We start from the raw sequence: 20,985 nt of genomic DNA, 5'->3' as shown, positions 1-20,985 counted from the left end.
CAAAGCACCAGCATCTAACAAGATACAAAAAGAAAGAAAAAAAGAAATCTCTAGAAAAGTATTAACTGAAACACATACCAAACAACCATTTCTCAGCAGTACTACAGGAACCCCTAAGAGTGAAAAAGAGTAATCTTTAAAAAAAAATTTTTTTTTTTGGTTTAAAGACAAGCTCTCCCTGTATTGCTATTTTTCTTCAAGTGTCTCACTGACTGCCAGATATCTGAAAATTTGGATGCTAAGAAAACATTTCCTTTACTTTTTTACACTTGATTTTAGCCAAAAGGCCAAAAAGCAATTATTAACTTTCTTTCATGTTGTGCCTTCTGCTTTTTCAGATTTGTTCTTACCTTTAGTTATGCTTCAGCATGATTTCTTTGCACAAATATATATGTAAATTCACACACATACACATTTGTATATATGTGTACACAGCTATGACAATAGAAAGTCATGTACATTAAAATCTACTTTGTACACTGTGTTGTTTCCTTTGTTTCGAACACTTGCATTTTGACTCCTTTTTTTACTGAAAAAGACTTTGTAAGGTAGATCTCATTCTTTGCTGTACACACAGTAGATGCTCAGTTAGCAGTGGCTGCTATAAGAACATTTTATTGATTATCTTATGCTATATGGCACAATTAAGTGAGGCCATACTGTTTTGTGGAAGTAGCCTAAGCCTTGGAGTCAAAGTTCTGGTTCCAGTGTCTGCTGGGTGTAGCTTTAGTTAAGGCTTTTGAGTTCACTTCACATCATCTGTAAAGTAAGGCTATTAGCCTGCATAGCTGAAAAGGCAGATGGCATTAGAGCTAGGCATATACTGGCCAACCTTAGTGGAACATAGAGTTGCTGGTATTAATATTTTTAGTTATTAATATTTTGTTATTTTCTGACAGTCAGATTGTAATTATAATACGAATTCTCTTAATCTCTTAATGTTTCATATGATCAGTGTGTTTCTTTTACCCAAGGTTAAGGTAGTTGACTGTGACCATGGAGCCTGAAACATTGCAAAGCTAATTGGCCCACACAGAGTTTGAAGCTGTGACCTGTTCTCATTAACTTCATGCACTAAGTACTCACGGATATCTAACATAGTTTTTATTTGGCATTCATTCAACTCATTAGATATAAGTAAATAAAATAGTGCCAAGAGTAAAAATATAGATTTTTTTAAATTAAAAATTTATGAAGCTAACCCTCATATAATGTATAAAGCTGGTGACCTATAGGATCAACCACTTACCTGAGCTGTATGACTTAAACACTTCTTTTTATTGTTGAGTTATATTTATGATAGATTTCCTACCTATAGAAACAAAGAGTAGACTATTCATGCATTGGAAGAAGACCTAACGTGTGCTATTCACCAGAAAAAGTGCTCTTAGCTTGTGGGGAAAACATGAATGAGCCCAGCAGGATGGATGAGGCTTGGGTAACTCCTAAGAGCTTATTGAATTACAGAGAAATTTAGTTGTCAGAGCATTAGATAGGAGAAAAGTTATAGGGTGTTGTTCGGTGGCAGCAAGCCTGCATTTGGAGAGTGTTCTCTGAATAAGCTATACACCACTTTCCCCTAGACTGTGCTGTGCTTTTTCACTATATCATGTTAGCTTTCTCTGTAGTGGAGAATTTTTCAAACTCACTACACTTTATTAATATTTGTTGCCTTTCTCTTTATCTCTCTTGTTATACCAAATATGGCCAATTTAGGATTGGGGATAAAAACAGACATAAAGAAGCAATCTTGGAATCAGCAAATTCTGGTATCTAGTATTGTGAGGTTTTCAAGCAAGTAAGTTAACTGTATATGATATGAATTTCTGGAATGATCAAGTGTGCTTGCTCATGATGTAACATTAAATATGATGCAGAGTTGAAAATGAGGGCAGAGGTATGTAGTATTCATTAACAACAAATTTGTTTCTTAATACAAACGTGTGTTCATACTGGCTTACAATTAAGCTGTTTTGAATTGTTTGCCATGAAGTTTCACAGAGAATTAAGGAAGTGCTTTGATTTAAATCCTGTCAGCTTCCTATCCAGTAGTCTATTCTGTATTTGTTACTATAAAATGGGCATAATACTATACTTTAAAAATGAAAGGAAAAAACAAAAAAGGGTGTCTTGAAATAGTTGGTAACTCTAGGGAGGAAGAGAGAATCTGACAGAGTCACACAGTTGGCAGAGTGAGTCAGTTCTTCAGAGAAGAGTCAGATGCAGGCAAGGACAATCAGCCCAGCCTCTTAGGAGGTGGATAACCAGAAGTGCAGAGGGGGCAGTGAGTTAAAGGGTGGGAAATGGGTGAGAGAGCTGTCAGGGCTTGGTCAGGAGAGGGACAGCTACTGTGTCTGCTTGTGCCAGTTATCTGAGATCTTAGATCTTGAATTTGTATTTTGCCAGGAAAGGAGGGCAAAGTAGGGTAGTAAAGTTACATGCTCCCTTAGCTAATACATCACCATTTTGCTTTAAATAGTAACTGTACTTTTGTCTGTTCGACACTTACTTGGCTATTTACAGTGTAAATAAACACATTTTTAAAAATTGAAACTTATTTTCAAAAATATTTTTACTTAAAAATACTAATGCATGTTTATTGCAGAAAACTTAGTACAGGCAACTTTAGAAGATAAAAGCACAAAACATTCCTAATCTCAAGATCTAAACAGCACATAACAAGGCCCATATTGTTTATGGTTTTTTTTCCCTAGTATTTTTCTCTCTAGGCAAAAGTTCCTCATTTAAGTTCTGTTTTTCTTAAAGAATAAATAAATGTATATAAGACCAAAACTGTACTATAACTTCACCAGTGGTGGTAGTTACCTTTATATATATTTTAATACTTCCACAAACTATTTATATACCTACTTTTATTCCTAGATACAGATCATATGTTATTCATCTTTGTGTCTTAGGCATCTAGCAAAGTGTCTCATGTGTAGTAGGTATTTAGAATATGTTTGAGATGAATTGTTAAACCCTCTGACCGAAGATTGCCTCATTTAACTAGGTCTTCCCAATTGTACACTGGTGCTTTGGACATCCTTAAAATTGGGAAAAACTTGGTTTTGGGATGGGGGATGTATTTAATATGAAGCCACTGAACTGGTAAAGATTTTTTTCTTAAGCTATTGTTGTGTGGCATGGCATTCCAAAACTTACTAATATATACCAGCCATTTTGTTTATATATACCTAATCTACTACTCATCTATATATCCAGCTTGATTTTTTCTTTTTTTTCTCTCTCCCTTTTACCTTTCCTTTCTCAAGTGCATGTGCGTGCACTTGGAAGTCCAGAGGCATAGGTCATGTGTCCTGCTTTATTACATTCCACCTTACTCCTTTTAGACAGAGTTTCTCACTGAACCTAAAATGTCATTTTTCATCTAACTAGCTGGCCAACAAGTTAATACTGGGGGGTAGACACAGACTTTTTACATGGGTGTTGGGGATCTGAACTCACGTCCTGGTTATGTAGCAAGTACTCTTACCTTCTGAACCATCTCTCCAGCCCAAACCCCCTTATTAAGGAGGCAGAACTACAGTCACATTAGAAACCCACAATCATACCAGATAGCCTGAAACCTACCAGGCTATTTCCAAACTCATTTTTAGTTTCCATCCTGCTTCAGCCTTCCAAGTTGCTGATATTACAGGTATAAGCCACTATACCTGGCCAGAATTTCTTTTTAAGTTGATCAGTTTCTGTACCTTTGTCTCATATCATGTTAAAATAAGTCTTAATTGTAAGCGATAAGACATGTCTACTGTAGAAAATGTGTCCAGCCAGGAAATAATGAAATCAACCCATAACCTAACTTTTCATTGTAGCCAGGTTTTTTATTTAGGTCTATGATTTTCTATTCATAGTTTCTAAATTAGAACCTTTCTGAAAATGAGAGTTTTGTTGTTTTGGTGTGAATCCAAAGCCTTAGAATTGCTGGACAAGTGCTCACCTTGCCTTTATCCCCAGCCCTGAACATGAAAGGCTTTTGCTTTTCTTTTATGTTTGCCATATATTCAGTTGGCAGAACTTAGTATAATCTGATGTAGCTATTTTTGCTATTAATATTTTTGTAGTGCTAGGTGTTGAGCCTTGGACCTTGTGCATCTAGCAAGCATTCTACCACTTAGCTGTATCTTCAGTTTTTGATGTATAAATTATCCAAATATTAATTGAATGTAATCCCATAGATGACAGAATTTCTGTTGAGAGTCAAAATAGTATTTGAGAAAGGTTGTCTTCTTGGTGTTCTGTGTAAGATGACTTTTTGGGTTGACTGGAGAGTGTTTCAGTAGTAGTGCTGTTACTGTAGACATAGAAAAGAGGTGTTGAGGACGAGTAAGTAGTAAGATGATGGAGGTAGAAAAACTGAAGAGTCAGAATACATGTTTGTGAGCTCGACATAAAGTATACTTGTAATAATGGCATCAGGGAAAGCTCTCGGATAGGTCTGGGAGGAAGAGAATGATTTCAGTTTCTGATTTGTTAAGTTTTAAGTATGTAATTTATATGGTTGTTTTAAAAATTCATTAATCTCAATGTGTGCTGCCTTGTAATCTGTGAGGCCCTGCAGTTGTCCTAATAGATACAAGTTCTTGGTCTTTTGGAACTGATTCTTAGCTCAGTAGAGCCATACAAGAAAATTAATCTCATCACCTGATGATTACATCCCCTGACTCCAAAGGAGTTTGCCTGACCACTCTTCTTATTTACCTACTTCATTATAAGTGATGTTTGGTAGTTTCTTAAAATTAATCTTTAAAGTCATGAACTGTACTACTGGAGAAGGAATTTGAGTCATTATCATGACTGCTGAAAACATTTAAAAAGGTTCTAGGCTGGATTAGCACCTTGGACCTGGGTATTCCAAGTGTGTATTTGTTAAGAGAATGGGTTTAAGAAGCCTAGGTTCAAATGATCTTTTTTGTGTATTGCTACATATCCTACATGAGTTACTTGTTAGGTTTCAGCTTCCTGTTTTTAAAATTGAGCTGGTACTAATGCTCCCCTACTTGATGAGATTGTGTTGGGGATTTGCTTTATAATACTTGGCAAATACCAAGCGTGCAGTAAATATTAGCTATATATTACCACCTCTCAGACAGTGCTTTTACCACCACTTTATCATTTTATTTTAAAAATCATTTACGTTCTTGTATAGCTGTATCTTACGCTATGACAGGCTGCTAGAGATAAAATTTGGAGCTCAAAAAAATCAAACATAAGTTTTTAAAGGAGTGTTGTAGAGCTTCATGAGAAAGGAGCAGAAAAAAATGAAGATATATTGGGAAACTATAGTAAGGAAGTGGGTGGGGACAGGAAAGGAAGCTTCAAAGGAACTGATGGAAGGCATTCTATATGATTGATTATCCCTGTAGAAGTTATCTTAATTAGGATTGGATTTAGTTGCAGTTAAGTAAGAGAGACTTAAAGGTAGAAATTTTTTTCTTTTAGTGTGGAGAATTCCAGAAAGCTTCATGCTGTGGTGTGGTGTAACTCCACTGTGTATGGATTTTTACAATGTCACTTTAGAAGTGCAAGGTTAGTTCCAGCACTGAGGTGGGGGGCTCACTCTAGGCACAGAGCACTGCAGCTCCAGCTGTCTCATCCATGTTTCTCCCAGCAGAAAGGAGGAAGAGAATCATCTCTCTTTCTTAGAGGATGCTTCTTGAGGTTATACAGACTACTTTTGCTTATATGCCATTCATAAAACTAGGCCACAAACCACAACTTGATGCTGGAAAGGTTCGGAACTGTAGACTGAATCTTCAGTGTCTGTGAATGAAGACAAACAGTGAGATTATCTAAAAACTTGCTCTTGCCAAGTTGCACCAACAGTCTAAGTTGAACATCTTTAGAGTGGAAATCCAAATCTGAAATCCAGACTTCTCTGCAATATAACACTTCTGGTTCCCAGATTAGAGTAAGGATACTCAACTGGTGCATTGTTTTAGAGTGTGGTTCCATTTTGAGCCTGGATATGAGTGTGTACCTTTGTATTTCTAGCCAACATTAATGTTGACTGCAGTTAGTTTATTTGGAGGTTTGTCACTCTTGTTTCCAGCCTCTAGTTTTATATAGTTTTCCACCATTCTCTGATTTAGTTGGTTTTCAGCCGATGTTTTTAATCTATCTCTGTCTTTTTATATTACTTCTCTCTCACTGCTGTTAATCGTACTTCCTAAAATAGATAAATGAGCAAATTTAATTAAACGTGTTATTTGCACTGCCTCCTGACCACTAATGAATTTGTAAGTAAGGTCGGACCTACAACCTTCCTAGTGTTACAATTACTGAATCCTGCCTGTCTTCGCTAATGGTAATTATTTGCTTTAAGTTATTTTTTTTTTTTAATTTTTAAGACTTACATATTTTATATATTTATGTTTGGCAGTATTAGAAATATAAAGACCTAACAAAGAGAAAAGAGAACGATTTCTAAAGGTTTTTCTTTGTTTCTTTCAATTGAAAATATTTATATATTTTTGAATGATGAATTACTTAATATCAAAGTATATGTTGCTGTTTGGCTTTTGTTTCTTGGAATTAATTTTCTAAATTTTTCTTTATATTTAATCAATAGGAATATAGTTTGTAGGCATAATTTAGAGTCAAAGAGGAGACCTGAGATGACTTAGTGGTTAAGAACTCTTGCTTCTCTTCCCAGGACATACAAGTTAGATTCCTAGCTCCTACATTAGGTGGCTTACAACCTCCCTTAACTCCAGTTTTGCTCTTCTTAAACAGCCATATCCATTGGTGCTCTCTTAGTGTCCCAGTGTAGTTACATTTGACATTTAGTTAAATTATATAGTGTTGTGTTGACATTATTGCCTGTACAAATTTTATCCCGTGATAGTGTCTTAAATGGCCTCAGTGTGGTCTTCCTCAAGGTCATGTAATCTTTCAGGTTCAATTACCCTTCTTCCCTCCCTTCTTTCTCCCTCACCATTCTCCCTTCTGTTCTGAAGCTCCTTTTCTACCGACTTCCATTATCCTACTATTTGAGTGATGGATCTCTGGCCCTACTGCACAGCTCTTTTCCTAGAATAATTTCCCTTTGTTGTAATCTGTAGACTTCTCTCCTGGGTTTGATTTCCAGTCTTGTCAGAACTCATATCTTCCTCATTCTTCATTTACCCTCTTGCTTAGGTGGAACATGGCCTCTAGTAGTGTCTGATTAAAAAGATGGCACTATAGTCAAGAGTGGGAGAATGGCAGTCTTTAAGTAATATACCTCTTGTTACCTAGCTTTTGGTCTGGATTGGGGGCTTTTGACTTTTGATGCACAATTATTCTGGAAGCCCCACTCACTGGCATTCTTTTATTTCTCTCTCATGTTGGGTATCCCATTCATGTTTTCTTTTTATGGCTTCTTTCAAAAGGATGGGACCACCATATATTACATAGAATACCTGATCAGGCACACAATCTTTTTTTAAAAAATTGCTAATCTTGTATATAACTTTCTGTGGTCTAGCTTCAAAAATTTTGTTGCAATTTTTTTCCTTCTTGATATTCTCTTTCTTTGTGGATTTGGGTCTTATGTCTGTTATTATCTTAGTAACTTGGTGGGGGGGGGGCAGAATTACATGTGTTATGCACATTCTGCCCACTTTTCCAACAGACTAAATTTATTTATTAGGTTAGATATTCTGGGACTTGGTAGGCTAGCTCAATCCTATAAAGTGAGGATCTGAGTTTAGATCCCCAGTACCTATGTAAAAAGCCAACATGGCGGTGTGTGCCTGTCATCCCATCCCTGGAGATGTGGGGACAGCTAGATCTTTCTGTCCAGCTACTCTCGGCATATTGGTGAGATTCAGGATCAGTGAGAGACCCTATTTCAAAAGAAGAGTGATTGAGAATGACACCAAATGTTGATCTCTGGCTTTTACATTTAGATGTGAGCATGTATGTTCATTTGCATACCTATAACCACATGTATACATATAGACACAAGACTAGGATAGTCTTATGTGAGATAGCACTATACTTTTGTGAAAGGTAAGGTATTAGTAACAATATGGTGGTTTGCAGAAAGAGCACTACTGTAGAAGAGGGAACATGTGCCTCCCTTGATTTTTGAGTTAGCTGGAAAAAGCCTACAGAAGCCTTCCATCGTTATTATAAGACAAGTAGAAAATAATGGTAAGTCTGAAGGGGTAGGGGAAGCAATCTTTTGATTCCATATAGTTTTATTAGACATTGTAAACTTCCTTTCTGAAGGGATGGTACAAATTTCAGTTCTCACTGGAAATGTGTATTGGTTTCCCCTCAGAGGGAAACAGGGATTTTGTTACATTCTTAAAACTTTGTCTAACTGAAATCTCAATATAGTTTAGCCTTTGGCAGGTTTGTTTTCTCTTGGGGTAGGGGTGGTGAGTAGCAACAAGGTCTCACTCTAGACCACACAGTCTTGAATTTATGGAGATCAGTGAGCCACCATGCTCTGATTCCTTAAGGTTTTAAACACGCATTTTCTTCCAGTTAATTTGTCTGTTGTTTATAATGTTTGGTGTCAGTGTTCAGGCTTTTGTGTAGTCCAGTTTCTTAGTCTTTTTTTTTTTTCATTTGACTCTTGTTTTAAAATTGAATAACCATTTCTTACATTGTAGAAAGGAATTTACTAGCATTTTGTTTTGAGTACTTGTATGATTTTAGTTTTTAATTTGAATCCATGCTCAATTTTATATTTTGTTGTTGTTGTTACAAATATTGTTTGGATATAATAAACCTTGTTTGCAGACCTGACTGAATAGATGTTCTTTAAAAAGATCAGTTTTCCCCTCATAGCTTTTGACATGCCACCTTATTACATTTGAAATTTTTATCATTTCTGGGTGTGTGTGTGTGTGTGTGTGTGTGTGTGTGTGTGTGTGTGTGTGTGTATAACAAATGTACATACATGCATGCATGCAGAGGGCAGGCAAGAAAGAGTCAGTTGTGTCTTCTCTATTTGCTCTCCAGATGATCTTCTGAGACACAATAACTTGGAACTTACTGATTTGATGAGGCTGGCTAGCCAGTGAGCTCTGCCATCTCAGCCATTCCCCTCTACCAGCTTCTTACATGGGCAATGAGGATCTGACATCAGGTCCTTCCTTGTGTTTGTGTGGTAAGAACTTTATTGACTGAGACATTTTCCTGGCTCCAGTTCTGAAATTAAAAAAATATTTTTCTATTACATAATTTCATTTGTTAAACTTTATTACTAGCTTATCTATCTCCATTAAAACCCTTTGCAGATATTTTTCATTTAGTTTACATTTAATTGATGATTTAATGATGATTGGGTTATCTGAGAACAAAACGTGCCTTTCTGTTTGTCCACATCTACTTTTGTGTCTTTGAAGTAGATCAGGTTGGTCTCAAACTTGAAGCAGTCCTCCTGCCTTAGCCTCTCAAGTGCTGGAATTACAATGGAACTCTTTCATTACCAGCTTTAAGAATATTTTCAGAGTGTCATCATTTTAGGTTTGTATACTCCTTTTAAAATTAATCTTCTCCTATGTGATGCCGAGGATCTAACCCAGGGCCTTGCACATGCTTGGCTAACGTTCAACAGTCTTTCCATGACCTCTTTTTTAAAAATTCAATAATACCTTATAGATCTTTAATTAGTCATGGAACTGTGTCATTCTTTTTAAAGTACACAGTTGTACATTAGATTTAGTTATAATTTTTCAACAATATGAACAGTTCTGGAAGAAGTCTATATAGAAGTCCAGATCTTTTTTCTTGCTAGCCAGCCTGTGTATTTAGCTCCTGCCATTAACATAACATATTGAACCATAGTAATGACTGGAGGGTGAACATCTTTTTGTATGTTTTTTGTAATTTGTCTTATTGTTTCTTATCTCTTTTGATGGCAGCTAGAAGGTGTTTCTGTCCCATTACAGCAATCCTCAGAGACCTAAAGTGAGATGTCATATTTCACTTTTGTGGTTTGTTGGCAGACTTCTAAAAAGTGTACCTGTGTTGTCTGCATGTGTTTTTATTTAAGTCTTTGGCCTATCAGTGTATTTAACCTTTACTGTTTACAAGATGAGATAAGGAAAGTTAAGCACTTGGATAGGTGTCAAATATTGTATAGTTTTAGAAATGACTTTCATTGTTATTTTAGGTAAGGCTGACGTAATGGAACTTTTGTATGATTTGCCTTCAGTAGCTTATCTCTGTGTAGAGTGGTTTTATTTTTCATTTTATTTTTATCTCTTTGCCTTTCTAGGGTTTTTTTTTTTGTTTGTTTGTTTTTGTTTTGTTTTTCCCTAGACAGGGTTTCTTTGTGTAGCTAGCTCTGACTCTCCTAGAACTTGCTCTGTACACCAGACTGGCCTTGAACTCAGAGATCCGACTGCCTCTGCCTCTGGAGCCATGACACTAAAGGCGAGCGCCACCACTGCCTGGAGAAGTTTTGTTTTTAATTTAAAAATAAAAATGGTAAGTTGCTTAATAAATAAGCATACTTTATAGACTTGTTTATTTATTCTATATATGATTGCTTATTTGTGGTACTTGAATATAATTTGGTAACTCTGGAGGTGAAATAATTCCTTGGAAGACTTAGGCCCTTTGTTTCTGCTTATAGTGTTTGGTGGAGTTAGTGTTGTGGAGTGTGGACTTAGTTTCCAGGGTTGGATTATTAGCTTTCCTTGACTGGGTCTTTTTCTGAGGTAACAACTGAGAGTTAGTACTCTTACCGAGCTTTATCTTTGCTGTAATTCATATAGAGAACAACAAAGATGCAGTGTTATTATAGGGGTTTAATTAACTCACTCAAGAATAGATGGCCATTTAAATCCTCAGTAAAGTATAATGAATAATATTATTAAAGAACTTGGAGATGAAAATAATTAGGCAACTAATTTTAATTTTAATATTGCTTTTTAGGTACTTATTTTCAATTAACTTTTTTTTTTTTAAAAGAAGACTAGTATATATTGATGTGAACTGCTATTTTGTGAGGGTTTTTCCTCATACTTCCTAACGGTCTTGTCACTGTTCTGCAGCTTGTCTTATATCCAGGAACAATTTGGAAACTATTATGCAGGGTAGAGCTTTAGTGGTAACCAGAGGGTTGGCTACAGCAACTGTCAGAAGATAATTTACCTTTGTTGCTGAAGCACATGGCAGAGCTTGGATGGGAACTGTAACAACATGATATTGATACTTTTCTTTCTTTCTTTTTCTTTTTCTTTTCCTTTTTTTCCCTGTGTGTCTCTATGTAGCTCAAGCATGCCTTGAACTGTCCTTTTAGCCCAGACTGGCCTTTTGATCCACCAGCCTCAACCTTCTAACAGCCGAGATTACAGGTGTGCACCTCAAAACACAGCTCAGAAGTTCCCTTTAAATGGTTTTTGCACAGTGAGACATAATCAGAAATAAATGCTGATGTCAAGACCTGAGTTTAAACAAAGTGGTTTCAAATAGAATACAAAGATGAGGAGCCATAGACACAGGGAAAAAGATAAAATAAGCCCCCTCCCCCTTGATAGAGGTTTTGCTTTTGTTAGCATCAGAAAGCTGCTTTTCAGGTTTTCCTAGATGTGTGTGGCTTAGCGAATAGATACATGCACAGGATAGAGACAGCTAGATCTTAGAGCAAACCAAAGGATATTTGAAAATTGGTTATTTAAAATCTCCTTGTACCCGTCTTATTAGGTGTATTTTTTTAAAGAAGAAACCAATTTACTCCTGGCTATAAAAAGTGACATTGTGTCCAGGAAAATGCTGTACTAACATACTGTACTGTCCCACAAGAGTACTTCTGAAGTCCCCAAATGCAGTACTGACAATCTGTGACAGGCTTGGAATTGTTGAGCAGTCGTCAGGAAAGGTGGACAGCAGAATAAATGGTTATATGTAAGCTAAAGAGGAGGCAAGAGGGAAGAAATGAGAACAGAACAGAGCAACTCAGGCTTTGTGGGCAGTTAGAATGCAAGATGTTCTAGTAGTTAAGTTCTGTTGTAAGCAGGGAGACAAGGGGGAAAAAAAGGCTATGGTGGGCTGGTAGGGCAGAAACCCCCTTTCAAAGGTGTCACTGTTGTATTTTATCATGTCATCAAAACTTTAAGGCTTGGGGAGCTGGAGAGATGGTTGGCCTAGCAGTTAAGAGTTTAATTCCCAGCAACTAGACGGTGGTGGTTCATAATTCTGTAACTCCAGTCCCAGGGATCCAGCACTCTTTTCTGGTCTCTGTGGGCACCAGGCACACATGTGGTTCACAGTTACACATGCAGGTAAAAACATAAATAGTAAGGAAATAATAATAAATAAATAATAAAAATACACATAAAATAATAAGGAAAAATTTGTAAGGTTGAATCAGATGGAATTTAAATTTTTTGAGGTTTTATTTTTTATTTTTGTTTATGTGTATGAATTTTCTTAAATGTATGTTTGTGTATCATGTGCATGCAGTACCCACAGAGGCTCAAAAAGACATCAGATCCTGTAGGACTGGAATTACAGATGTTTGTGAGCTTCTATGCGGGTTCTGGGAATTGAACCCTCGTCCTATGGAAGAGCAGCCAGTGTTCTCAAATGCTGAGCCATTTCTCCAGCCCCAGAATTTAAATTTTTAAAGAGACTAGATATATCACTTTATATCAGGATTAGGAAATGAAACTGTAAATATCAATATAATGGAGATGAGTGCTTAGAAATTCCCCGCTAGGCTACTTAACATAACTGTGGATCCCAAATAGCCTGGCCTTTGACATATGCCAGTGTATCTGGTTGATTGGTTGATTCACAAACTTATATACCACTAGCTGGTATTGTTTCACTATAGTAGTGTTAGATATCAAAGAATGAGTTCTAGATTACAGAGGAGTACTTCATGGGGACAACTTGCAGTTCTGTTCTTTTACACTTGTTCTAAATATGGCATTAGACTTGGGAGTCATTACTTTGGAATCTGTTCCTCGAATTGATTCTGTTTCTGATTTTAGATTATATGTACTGTGCTTTGTCATTGATATCATTAGATTAAGTGAGCAGGAGAGAAGTAAGAGTGAGTTTTGAGGCTGCTAATTCTCTCTCTACACCAGCCATGCATATTTAAAAAAAGTAGAAGGGTTAGTAATGGAAGGACAGATGTGATGATCAAGGGAGGAGTAGTCACCTCGGGGCACCGAAAATATCACTGCTCAAATTATCTGGAGAGTCCAGGCTGGATTCTCTACAACTCTTTTTGAATGCCTAACCCCTGGTGTTGAAAGCCCATTGTAAAGTCTTAAACTGAGACTCTTACCAGCTTTCATACAACACACCTTTGGTTTACCTATTCTAGTGTTATGGGGTGAATGTTTGTGCTTCCCTCCCACTGTGTTCAACATGTTTTGGAGGTCAAGCCTTTGGGAAGTAATTGGTAGGAGGATTAAACGTTGTAGGCTTGATTGGTGCTCACCGAAGTGTTTTTCAGTCTAGAGAGGAAACAACTAGGACTGACCTTGGAAGATGGTTTCCCCAAGAGCCTGGCTGGAGTAGCTTCTTGATACTGCCAGATCTGGCCAGCTGCATAAGCCACCTGTGTCCTCTCTGCCCTGCCTCTTCACTTGGTTTTGGTGGTGATGATAGTTTCTTGTGGTTGTTTGGTTTTTTGTTGTTGCTTTATTTTGTTTTGCTTTTTGTTTGGAATGTCTCTCCTAAATTCTGTTTGAATAACACTTTCTAAAGGTCTTCCTGTGTACCACACATTTCGTGACATTTTCTTTAGGTGTTTCAGGGCCTTTCTTTACTTTGGATTTCTGTTACTTATTGCCTTTATTGGCAATTATATGTACTTCATTCAGACAGCTTATTTCACCTGCTTCATCTTTTTTTTAATTAGAGACATCTTACTGGGGAAAGTTCAATTTCTTTTCATGTGTCTCACACTATGTTGTTACATGTTGTTCTGCTTTATAACGTCCACCGCCCAGCATAGATCTCACTACCCTGTGTCTACTTAATACTTGTTTGATGGTGAGGAAATGCTGTGACCTATTATTAGTTTTTATCTCTCTTTAACATTTATCTTTCTTTTTGAATCATAAGAATAATAGATTAGAATGTGCTTTAAGTATTTGATCAATGTTTGTTCAGTAGATTGTTTTTCTTTGAAAGCCTCTGCAGCTCTCTGTGTAAGCTTTTTGATCCTTAAAACATTGCTGTGAAGATGTTTTTATATTCTAAGGTAATTGTTATGCCTGAAGCTCTTAATTAGTAAACTTTAAAACTGCATGGGAGAGAAGTTCTTATTTATTAACTTCATGTTTTCTTTGCCTGCTCAAAGAGAAACTTGCTTTTCAGTTTTCCCCATCTCTAGGCACAGCTGGCTTTGATTCATGCTGGTGTAGCTTCAGGGAGAGGCAGATGACAGTTGTAGTTCTATGTATCATGTGGGTTCCACCTCCTCTAGTTACAGTTACTCATTTTTTGTTGGTATTTATTAAACTGTTCTCTGCTATGCTTCTTATTCTATTATAGTTTATAGAACATTAGTGTTCTAGTCATCATAGTTGTTAAATGTAGGGTTTGGCACACTGAATCAACATGTGGAAGCTCTGATCTTAAGGAACTAAAGTTTCAGGTTTCTCATCTATAAAGCTGAGATACTGATAGCTTAGGTTGTGGTAGGTAACAAAAGAGATAATACATAGAGACAATACACAGAAATTAAGTACAGTGGCCTCAACTTTAAAAAATTCATTTTTACTGTGTCCTAAAGAGGGAAAAGCTGTAATGCATGTGAGGCTGAGACACAGCTCCAAAGCCTCATCCATTTGAGTGCTTTTATTTTCAGCAATAGGAGACCATTTTAACTCAGCACAGACCCAGGGAAGAGATTATTAAGTAGCTTTAGACACACAGAATACCATTCAGATGTGTAGGAAAAGAAAGAATTGTTTGTTTATTTACTTTTGTTCCTCTTCTCTGCTAGCTCTCTACTGCCCAGTGTAGGAGCAGAAGAGTCTGCTTCTTATTATATTGCTCTTGTTCGGTTCCAGCAAACATTTGGTCTGATTGCTTTTAGAGATGGTCAGCGATGGAGCTAATGTTACGTTTGAAAGAGTTAAGTTGGTGAGCCATGGGGTTGCCATGTCAGTGGAGTGTGAAAGAGACTATGTTTCAGCCTGTTTCCCCGCCTATAATGTGTGAAATCAGTTGGTGCTCATGCGTGGTGACTATAGCTAGTGGAGTGTAAAATGTTTGGGACATTAATTATGCTATATTGCAAGGAAAACCTTTCCATGCTATAGTTTAAGGCTCAAGGTTCTATTGGAATTATGTATTATGTGCTAAAATTATAGTTGTATACCATCATGTCTAGTTTCACTTCTTGAATTCTAAAATTCAGCAATGAAAACTATTCTATATTCTGATTTGAAGCTTCCTTTGGTGTAAAAACTGTTATTAGTTTTACTGGTCATTATTCTCCTGTTTATGTGTGTGTATTGGAAATAGACATGCCGTGAAAAAGCATGCATGTTCTTTTGTTTTTATCCTGGTGGTTTTCTCATTTTACTGAGGCAGTTTTGAATTGTCTTAAGTTGCTTTGAATTTATGGAGTTTAGTGAAATTGTGAATATTTATGGAATTAATATATTCATGTGTTTTACTGACTATCATGTAGCCCAATTTCGTAGTTAAGGGTGGGAACTCTGATATCCTAACCAATGGTTAGAAGCTAGGGGAGCCTGAGTCATTATCATTGTAGTTGGGAGTAAATGGATTTTATTTGTTTGTTTATTTTGGCCATGTCCCATTAAATATTTATTTTAAAAAGCCTAGCAGTTTATTGTCCAGATTTAAACTTCTGTATTTTGCTACATTTTGCAGATCCTGGTTGTGATAGTTAATCATCATTGCTGATTTTGGAGTTACCTAGAAGACTATCTTCTGTGTGTGTCTTTGATTTCCAGAAAGTTTTACTGCGGAGGGAAGGCTCACTCTGAAAGTGCATTGCTCCTTCCTATTAAGCAGTGTTCCAGACGAGAGAGAGAGAGAGAGAGAGAGAGAGAGAGAGAGAGAGAGAGAGAGAGAGAGAGAGAGAGAGACAGAGAGAGACAGACAGACAGAGAGAGACAGACAGACACAGAGAGACAGACAGACAGACAGGAGGAAGCCAGCTGAGCACCAGAATTTATCTCTTTTTCTTGGCTGCAGCCTCAATGTGGACAGTAGCTTCTTGCTCTTGTTCACATGCCTTCCCTGCCAAACTATCACCCCTCAAACTGTCAGCCAAAATGAACCCTTTCTTAAGTTGTTTTTGTCAGGGGCTTTTGCTACAGCAGTGAGAAAAGCAACTAATGCTGTGGTGTAGATTAGCCTGACAGCATGCTTGCCTGTCTCCATGGCAAATGTTCTGTTCCCCTGTCCTCAGAGTGAAGGGACATTCCCATGCCAAGGGAAGCTCTTCAGGATAGGGAAAGCAGAGTTATACCCTTAGTTCATGTGAAAGAGCATCATGTGGTTCAGCCTTTCACTAAATAACATCAGAGTGACAGTTTTCTTACCAAGAGTCTTAAACTCCTACCTCAAAGCTTACCTTTCTAGGCTCTTTAGTCCCAAACTACTATTTTAAGTTTCTCCCTCAAAACAATTGCCTTTGGTTATACCTCACAATTATTCCATCATGGTTTTCTCCATAGTCAGGGTGGTGATCTTAGTATACTGAGCTATTAATTTCAGTGTTAGATGCTGATAGCAGGTAAGATTTTACATGCACGTGTAAACATGCACACACAAAATTTAACACAGTCCCTGTGACATTTAATGAGACAACACCTTTAATAGTGATGGCTCTTGTTTCTTTCCTTTTCTCTGCTGCCTTTATGGATGTTGCCCCACCACCACTTCGCTTTGGAGGGTCTGGACCTTAATGGGACAGAAGACATAATTAGACATGGTTCACAGCAGCAGATTAAAAAAAAATAAAAACAAGTCATCAAATACTTTCTTAAACAAATTGGAAGTTCTACAAAGTTTTTTCTAAATGAAATATCAAGATCTTCATATTGGTTTAAGATAGCTGTACAAACGACTGTAAAAATGAATTATTCTAAAATGTATTTGGCTAATGCATATAAAATAACCTTTCTGTGAACCTATGGATTATATAGTTTAAAGAATTGCCATTGCTTACTATTCATTTAACACAAGCATTTTCTTTCTTTCTTTTTTCTTTTTGATTGATATATCCATTTTGGGAATTCTTAAAAGACTTTCCTTTTCCTCCTTGGTAGAACAGTTGTAGAGTTCCTGTCTAGCGTTTGAGGCACATTTCTGTGGGAATCAGAAGGAAAGTTGTGCTGACCATTTACACTAATGGAGATGAGCATTAGCGTGGATAATATATTTGGATTTGATGTGCATTATGTGATTACTTTTGCAGCACAATTAACTTCCTGATTAAACTTAGCTGAGCATATATCTTGAGCATACGCTTGGTGGAAACTGGGTGATAAAATTGTTAGTTTAGATGATAGGTGATACGAATTTCAGACTGGCTTTCCACTCAAATAATTGCAAGTCTGAGATAACTCTCTTTCTTGTCTTTAAAATGATGAAATTATTTAACCTGATTTTTGAGAGGGAGAGGGGGAAAGGTTAAGTTGGAAACTCAGGAGATGCAGTAGTGATAAATTATGGCCACCAGAGGGGGAAGTCTAATCAGTCATCTTGTGGCTTTGTTTCTGACCAGAATGTGTGTCATTCATGGAAGTGAAAGGGACACATTGTACTTATCATATCCTTGTCTGTTTATGGTGAGTTATAGGGTCTCTTGCTCTCTATTCTTCAGTTTCTGCTTTCTTGTCTCTTCAGTTTTCACACTCTAGATAAAGAGAGTAGAGGTTGTCAGGTGTTCTCTGATTTTTATTTCCTAAGATAGTTAATGACTCAGATAACCGGTGCACATCTTGGATGGGAAGTATACTAGTCACCAGGTTCTTCCAAACAGAGCACACAAACTGCTCAGCCTAACCTATGACCCATCCTCTTGTTGAGATCAAGGATGAAAATGAAAATGTCTTGAGAAGTGGAGCAGAGGAAGCATAGTATTTGTAACTAGGTTCTAGTCTTACATTGCTATTTAATATTTATGTGGTGGTGGACGTTAAATCTTTGGATCTGAGCTGAACATGGTAGTGTATGAAATGGGCAGAGGCAGGTGGATCTCTGAGTTTGAGACCTCCCAATATATCTGTAGTGAGTTCCAGGCTAGCTAGGGCTATATAGTGAGACCCTGTCTCAAAAACGAATCAGGAAAATCTTTGGAACTTCAGTATCTTTGCTTGAAATAATAGGATGTATATTTTTAACCTGTTTGATTCTTTTTTAGTAGTGCAAGATTTTGTGGAAATTCTTTAATATTTATGTGAAAGGCAGTACTGTTCTTAAATTACATTATAGCAAAGGTGCACATTTTAAATATAGTATGTTATTTTGCTAAAACATTAAGACATAAGCACTAAGGACACTCTAGTGAAATATCTTTTTACTCAACAAAAAGATAAATTGTCTGAGCATAGGTCCAAGTTGGCAACAGTTCACTCAACAGTTGAAAGACTAGGAGGAGCCAGGTCATCCTGGTTAGGGACAGGAAGAGTTGATGGTATGCCATTTAGAGGATATCATTTGAGGAAGAGTAAACATAGACAAAGATGTTGTGAGTTTTAGGATTTCATATCACAAAGCTGATGTCACATTCTATTTTTTTTAGCCATAAAAGTGGGAACAATTTTGATATGGATCCAGTTAAGTGACTTAAGCTGCTGGAGGGCTAAGGATAGCATGGAGAGAACAAGGGCAGCTGTGGACTTGGTCAGTCAGTCAGTGGGTGTTAAGTAAGCAACAGAGCAAATGGATACAGACGCATGCTTCTGAAAGCAGGCAGGACTAGGACTTAACAATTTGATCTACAAATAAGGGAGTAGAAGCTGATCACGCAGATTAGATATATACAGTGTTTTAAAGTTCTGTATAAGATAGGATTTTATTTTGCCCTGACTTTAATGAGCTTTCTTGACGTTGGTCTACTTGGTAGATCTACACATTTGGGGTTATTGATGGTCTCATTGACAAACTCTAGGTAGTTTGATGGTTCTAATAGCTTCACACTCCAGTGGATACACATATTCACAGATTTGCTCACCATTGCTGCAAGTTCATTTCCCAGAAATGAACTGGCTAGTAAAAATTTGGCAGGCAAGCCAGCTTTTCAAGTACTTCTAGGAATAGAGCCCAGCTGTTCCCTTTGGGCTTTGAGCTGTTGGAATTCATTGTTAGCAGCTAGAAAGAATCAAACTGTAACATTTTTAGCCTAGTTCATGACAGCAAAGCAGAGGTGTTAAGATTTCTGTTCTAGAGGTTTATTCTGCAAGTAACTTAACCTGATTGTGTGTCTTAATATTACTGGGCTTCTGACCGCTGAAATATGGCTTGGATCGATGGTGGTTTGTAGAAAGTAGAAAGAGGGCTATCCATCATTCAGAGGCTCCATAGAAGCTGGCTGATAATGCTGCTTTCACCAAGCAGCCATCTGTCCATCCATCCATCAGTAGGATGAAATGAGATTTAGCAGAACAGGCAGCCGTAACTCCGAGACACTTTCTAACCAACAATTGTAGCTCTGACCTGAGTCTGACCACAAAGCACAGCACTGAGGTTTGGCGGGATGTGGCAGTAAGGGCAGTCTACTTCCCGTCACTGCCAGCCTAGAACACATTTAGTTTAGGGCCCTAGCTCAACCTTCTTTCCCATACAAAATTTGGCTAAACTTGGAATGGTGAGACTGTCATTGTCTTAGTTCCAGTCAATTTTGCAAGTTAAGCGAATGTTTTTCATGGAGAGTATTTTTGCTTAACATTATAGGAACTTTTTCTGTGTTTATCATAGTAATGAGGGATGAGATTAAATTAAATTTAAATAATTTAATAATTTTATTTCATGCAAGTTCTTTTTCTTACTAAATTAAAAATTTACCCAGATTCTTAAGTAGTAAAAATTAAATTTTTTTCCTCCTATATTAGTGGTTCTTAAATGAAAGCAAGAAAATATGGACAGGGAAATGGGTAACATTGTAAGCAAGAGACTGGATGGTACCTAAAATGGGTAATGAGGTTTTGATAACTGAAATCCAGCTATGTCTTCCTAGTTACTGTGTTTGCCAGTGTGTCACGCCCTCTGAGAGAGCCTCTTGATCAGTAGTTGTGTGCTTGCTACCAATCCTGGTATCATTCCTCGTCATAGCCAGATTCCTTGGCCATATTATTGCAGTGGTCACTCAGACCCAAGCTCCTGTTCTTTGTTCTGAAGCCTTGAGTTTCACTTCAGATTGAGGGAGGGGTTGAGGAAACCTAATGTACCGGAGATGCCTCGGAAATGAGAGCCTTGGATGAATTCCTGGGCTTATTGATCCACCGGCAGTTTATGCATCCTGACATTCATAATCTCAGTAGGCTGCTGATGTTCCTGATTAATGGGCCCAGGGGCTGTCCATCCGTCACTTCACATTAATTACTGAAGAGGTGTTTTTCCAGTGATTTACCTGACAGTGGGCTGTGATGAATACCCCTAAGCAGAGTGGGCAGTGATTAATCACAGGACCACACCCCCCCCCCACTCTTTTCCCCTTAACCACAGGCCAGCATTGGGACCTGACCAAAGAGTGCCCCCTCCCCATAAGCTTTCTATCTCCATAATTGCTTGGGAATGCATATTTATTGGGCATGAGACCTGGCAGATAGCGTTTTAGAATTTGTGCCAAAGATGATGAAAAATAAATCTTATTGGTAAGAAGAGCATGTTTTTACATGGGATAGCTAAGTGTGTGTGAGTTACTCACACATTACCTTAAAATTTTGAGGGAACATTAGCGGCTTACTATGCATGTACATACATAATATACACATGCATACATACATATATAGATAGGGCTAGTTGTTTTACAGGCTTCAGAAAGGTCAAAGGGCTGACTAGTTAGGT

General features: G+C 37.2%; 1 protein-coding gene across 3 annotated transcripts in view; it reads left to right on the top strand.

The window, feature by feature from the left end:
- Positions 1-20,985, top strand: part of R3HCC1L (R3H domain and coiled-coil containing 1 like) — a 78,896-nt gene that overhangs the window by 1,799 nt on the left and 56,112 nt on the right. The window contains exon 1 of one of the 3 annotated variants that reach the window (XM_080911739.1): positions 9,026-9,127. The exons of the other annotated variants lie outside the window; for them this stretch is intronic. The gene's annotated coding sequence lies outside the window, so the exon portion shown is untranslated. Of the gene's footprint in view, positions 1-9,025; positions 9,128-20,985 lie in introns of those variants that run through there. 3 annotated transcript variants of the gene reach the window in all.

Source organism: Micromys minutus (genome assembly GCF_963924665.1).
Source record: "Micromys minutus genome assembly, chromosome: 2".
Taxonomy (NCBI): Eukaryota; Metazoa; Chordata; class Mammalia; order Rodentia; family Muridae; genus Micromys; species Micromys minutus.
The sequence above is the reverse complement of the archived record's forward strand: the minus strand, read 5'-3'. Positions and strand labels throughout refer to the sequence as shown.